The sequence below is a fragment of the Ruditapes philippinarum genome, unplaced genomic scaffold (assembly GCF_026571515.1).
Source record: "Ruditapes philippinarum isolate M1 unplaced genomic scaffold, ASM2657151v2 ctg4797_1_1_1_1, whole genome shotgun sequence".
NCBI lineage: Eukaryota > Metazoa > Mollusca > Bivalvia > Venerida > Veneridae > Ruditapes > Ruditapes philippinarum.
The window spans coordinates 54953-60898 of NW_026852106.1; the positions used below are offsets into that span (position 1 = coordinate 54953).

Genomic DNA, 5946 nt, shown 5'->3' on the forward strand with positions numbered 1-5946 from the left:
ACAATTAACGAAATATCATTGGATAACGTAAATTTACGGAAAGAGACGAGTTGATTTCTGTTACCGCATTGGTTCCGATTGTTAATCCCGAAACAAGACGGAAACAGTAAAAAATATCCGATCAGTGCGCGCCAATATTATAGGACGATAAAAATAGATGCGCTACCTGTATGCGCATAACATGCTTGGGATTCCACATATTGTTTTTGTTTACGATTCGGCGAACCACCAGGAAAAAAATTGTTTTGTTTGTTTCATTTTACGCCTTTTTCCAACAGTAATTCAGTCCAGAAAACCCAGGAAAAATAGAAAACCACGAGGGATTTTTTTGAGATTTTTTATTTTATGGTTTGGCAAATGTAGCCGGCGGTAGACTGTGCAGTAGTCGGCGATTTCGCCGACCGCCGGTGCTTATGGAGAGCACTGACCAACTTTGTAAAATTCTTTATATAAAAGACTTCATTTTTTAAGGGCTAATTTCAAAATTATGGTTAGAAAAGTTGAAAAAATGTTAGAATTGAAAACTTCATGAAGTACAAAAATGTTTGTTTTCTTTCCAAGACCAACCATTACAGTGTACAAATTCAACTAGGTGTAAAGCTAAAAATGAATATTAAAATTCTTATCAAGATTTTATTAAGCTGTATAGGCAAAAAAGAACAACAATACATGATCTTTTTCAAAGTCTATTATTTTGCAAAAAAAAAAAATAAGCATAGCTTCAAAGCCTATTTTTCATAGCTGTAATGTTGTCATACTAAAAAAAAGTGTTAAAGAGCTCGATAAATATACAATATTTTTCAAATTGGATTTTCTTTGCATTTTCCCCCATTGAAATTCAAATTTACAAAATGAAAGTTTTATTTGCTGATAAAATGGTTCATCATTATTATAAACATAGATCTATTCTTGGACTTTGGACAGTAACAAGCAACACAGTAAAATAAATGATGGCAGAAATAATGATTTTATTTCACAGGATCAGCATGAAAACATGAGCATTTTTGTAACAAATTGTTACACTCCTGACATGTATAGCTGCTTATCATTAACAAGATTCTGAAAACAAATGAACAATATCAATTAACTAAACTGTTTAAATATTGTAACTAATGGACATTTAAACATTCCTGAACAAATTTGAAAAAGATGTCTCCAATTTTAGACATACTTTTAATAGTCACCCAAATCCGTACCATCACAAATGATTATGTATACTAGTGGCTCACAACATGAAGAAAAAATTAGTGTCTGTCATAATAAACAATATAACACTGAAACAGTTCAAATATGATCTCCTGAAATTGGTCTTATGACTAGATTGTATAATAAACATGATAAAATGTGTTACAAATAGGTTCCATATACTGTTACACTCCTGACACTCCTGACAGAAAGTGCATCTCAAGCTGTTAGCTGTTTTTCCGACAATTCAAGTTCTGTAATATCAAACATGATTTTTAACCAATAATGTAAGATGTGATAATTTTCGTAATATGTCATCTGGAGACTGCCATGATATGTCGTCTGCCTTGGGCCATGTGTAGATCCCCCGAGAATCTCTAAGAATCTAAGCTGAACATCCCCATCTACCTGCAAAACCTGTCAAAAAGAAGATCTTATAAAGATATGTTTTAAGATAGTTTATTCTATTTTTTTTTAATAAATCCAAACATTTATGAGAAAACTGTATTTTAAATAGTAGTAATTTATCAAAAGTATTTTACCTATCTGTTGTTATGTGATATATATCATAATTTTGAATATCAAAAACTGAAAATTTTATAAGCGCTATTAAAAGTGTACACCAAAACAGATTTTTTTTTTAAAAAATAAGTGAAAAATATTTTAGCCCCTTATTTATAAAAAAACTTATTTCTTATGTTCTGATAAGTAATTCATTATAAAGTTATATACTTACTTGAAGGACATATATTTTACTTTATCTTAAAAACAGTTATAATTATAAGCATTGTCAATGTTTTTCTTAGAAGTGTTTTGAAAATGGCAAATTTTGCAAAGTGTCACGCTATTTTGTTACACTCCTGACATTTTTGGCCTGTTTTTTCAGCATAACTTTTTTATATCTGAAGCAAAGTCCACAAAACTTCACACACTTCTTAATAACATAGCTTAACATGTTTGGAGAAAAAAACAGTTATAAATCACTGTTGAATACTTCTTTTATTTAAAGAAAACCTCTACTAGCCATTATTTTGAAAATAGCCCATAAGTATATATATTTTTGTATATAGGTACTGTTGTGTGGAGTCATGAGGCTGTCCTGCTCCTAATTAGTTTGTATGCTGAGCATAAAAGTAAGTTCAGCAATAGTATTTACAAACGAAAGGATTTTGGATTAACATTGCAGCTGGTATAGCCAAAAAAACACATCATTTTCAGCTGCACCACTGTGACAGCAAGTGGCGTGCCTTGAAACACAAGTATGTTGTTATTTGTACTATATGAATATCAGCTTTAGCTGTTCAATAAATTTATGTATGTTGCATCTCAATGGAGAGATTCCAATTGGCATTCCCAAATAGTAATCAAATTTTCCAGAAATGACAGAATTCTTATCCCTCAGGCTGTCTGGAAACTCTATTGAGAGAGACATGGCTACTTAAATCAATGTCTTAGAGTTTTCCTTGCCCTTGGATTAAATAAACTATTATTAAAAATGAAATCTATAAAACTTTGTTGAAGTGACTGATTCATTATCTCATATTTGGCATATTATTTTATGAGAAACCTTGAATACATTATATCTGCCATACAGAACTGTTATGTACTTGATAAAATTGTTTTCCAAAGTATCTGCAAAGAGCATCGTTTTTCAATTATCTTTTGTACAGGCACAAGGTTATAACTGATGTTAACCGTAAAAGTGGGCGTGGACGTCAATCTTGGCAATACTTTGATACCATGAATGAGGTTTTAGCAAGTGACTGCAGTAAGACCTGTAAGAGTGATTGGCTCTGCAGAAAATGTTGGAGGTGAGCTTTCTATTGACCACTACTATTTACAACTCTTATCTTAGTGCTCACCAATATTTTTAAGCCAATCACCGACGAGGATTTTTTAAATTTTCAGGTTACAAATCTTAATAGAACAGATTTTATATAAACTGGACGTTTTATATTATAAAACGCAAGTGGGCGGAGCACCAAGCCGGTTAGAGCGCATATTGGATGTTCTTCGTAAATGAGAAAGCTACAGTTGCTTCGCAAGCTCCGCTCCTTTTTAGCTTTCTTATTTACGAAGAACACCCAATATGCACTCTTACCTATACTTGGGGTAAATTTTAGGAAAATTACTAATTATCTTGGAAAAGAATACATATTAAATTACATTTAGAGGTGTTGTTACTCTATGATCTGGTACCTATCATTTTATAATTAACAGCAGCATTAAGGCACCTAGTGTGGTATATCACATTTATTTATCATATTTTCCCTTAGTGGTTTCATTCACATGTCTTGCAGTTTCCATGATATTGCCAGATGTGTAATATAAATACTTCTTTCATTTCATAAGGTAAAGTAAATATCAGCAAATGTTTTTATCACATAAACCGCGGCACAGGAGTGAATAAAGCCATTTTATGATTTAATTAAAATGATATTACACTAGTGTTATAACACTTTGGAGTGACGTCATTTGCGCTATATATAAACATAGCGTTGAAGCGCGCTTATGTTTGCATTAGACTGAGACTATAGGCGCGTCGATGAAAAATGACTCATTTTAACAGTTTACTGTTCTTATTTTACATACATGATATAAATAGAATATTATATTCGTTGAGATTCAATACTCAATTTATTGAACTCGTTAAATAAAACAATATTATACCCGCCAGAGGCTCCCATAATATGATTTTATTCAACTCGTTCAATAAATTTAGTATTAAACCTACACTCATCCAATATCTCTATATATGGATTGTCTTTCCTCCCCCACTCATTAAAGGAAAATGAATAGATCCCTGACCTGTCTAATACTAATTATCAGATAAGTTGATACAATAAAAATTTCACCACAACATACTTGATAACAAAAAAAGCACATGTCAATGTTTGTGGTTAAATCTATGAATATAAAAATAAAAGACCGGAGTAAGGTTCCATCAATTGAATTACATTTCTTAGGAATTGGTTACTTCAAGGAACAACGGATTTTTGTTATGAAGTAAAAAAAAAAGTGCTGGAAATTGAAAATAGAAAAGACAGTGTAATAAAAACTAAAGCATTTAATTTAATTTGGGATATAATTTATTTATTGTAAAGCATTTGTGATAAGTCATTTATATGTTGTGGTAAAACTGCAATTGTTAGACTATAAGTATTTATCTTTAAATAGAAACAAAGCAGACAGTGTAAGTAAGCAAAAGTAAGCCACCACTGCAACCAACTTCATTGCGGGTAAGAACGCCGTAGCCGTCATTAAAGACCAGCATCACCTCCAACCCCAGCAAGGTCACTGACAGCATCACCCTAACCATCAGATAGTGGAGTTGTAGAGACATCTATAAGGAAGAGGAGTGGCGAACTACCAGTGTGGTTTCTTGTTCATATACTGAACAGGCCAGTATGGCGTATGGAGGCTCCAGAGGAGAGCAATAGGCAGATGATTGTTATTGCTAGTGAAAAAATCTATCCTGAAAGCACTGGCAAAAAGTCTTTCAAAACAGTGAACAAGAAAGTTTTTTGTACAAGATGTTTACCTAGAACTATAAAGACTTTGTTGCACAAGTTAAATAATACATGCTGCAACATAGCAGATTTTATGCCCCAAAAGGGCGGCATATTAAAATCGCACCGTCTGTCCGTCCCCATTTCATTCGTGTCAGGACTGTAACTTTGTCATACATTGAGGGATTTTGAAATAACTTGGCACATATGTTAACCACCAGAAGACGATGTGTCGCGTTCAGTAATCACGTACCCACCTCGAAGGTCAAGGTCACACTAACACTGGTGTTTCACTTTATCACAATTAGAGTTTACAGGTACACACATTTGTGTCCGGACTATAACTTTGTCGTGCATTGAAGGATTTTAGAATAACTTGGCATAAATGTCTACCACATCAAGATGATGTGTCGCATCCAATAACCATGTCCCTATCTCAAAGGTCAAGGTCATTCTACCATTTTGTTTTGTTTCATTTTATCACAATTAGAGTTTATAGGTACACACAATCGTGTCTGAACTGTAACTTTGTCATGCATTGAAGGATTTTAATATAACTAGGCATATATGTCTACCACATAGGGACGACATCTTAAAACCCATGACCCTACCTTCAAGGTCAAGGTCACACTTATAGTTTGACATTACTCATTCTTTCGAGAAGAGTGTGAAGTAACTCGTGTCTGTACAGTAACTTTGTCGCGCATGGAAACATTTTAAAATAAAATGGCACAAATGTCTACCACATCAAGACAATGTGTCACGGCTAAGGCTCATGTCTGTCTGTTTGTCTGTGTGTCCCCACTTACACAACAATCATGTCCAGACTGTAACTTTGTCATGCAGTGAGGGATTTTGAAATAACTTTGCACAAATTTCTATCTCATTCTGTCTTGTCCAGGAAACAAGGTCAAGGTCACACTTATATTTCACAATTAGAGATTAAGATCAATATTAAGCAATTAGTTACTTTCATTCTGTTTTCTTTTCATAATACCTGCATGCTTAAGAAACCTTATCGGGGGCATTCGTTACTTGGATGACAGCTCTTGTTACAATTTATAAAACATTTTGCTTGTCAAAATTATTGTGAATCCCAATTGTTTTCGGAAATATTTTTTTCTCTGTGAAAAGCAATGGGTGTTTCCAGCCCATATTAACATCAATTGATAAAATTGATGTCAAAAGAAAATAGCACATTATTCTCTTTATAAAGGGCCATATAATCTGCGAAGAATGTTTTTATCAATAG

At 33.0% G+C, this 5946-nt stretch overlaps 1 long non-coding RNA gene across 1 annotated transcript; it reads left to right on the forward strand.

Annotated features, from left to right (window-relative positions):
* The first annotated feature begins 2255 nt into the window (after nt 1-2255).
* Nucleotides 2256-5633, forward strand: LOC132749345 (uncharacterized). The gene is made up of 3 exons (XR_009628400.1): nt 2256-2444; nt 2856-2996; nt 4363-5633. It is a non-coding gene; the product is annotated as an uncharacterized LOC132749345 (long non-coding RNA).
* The last annotated feature ends 313 nt before the right edge of the window (nt 5634-5946 follow it).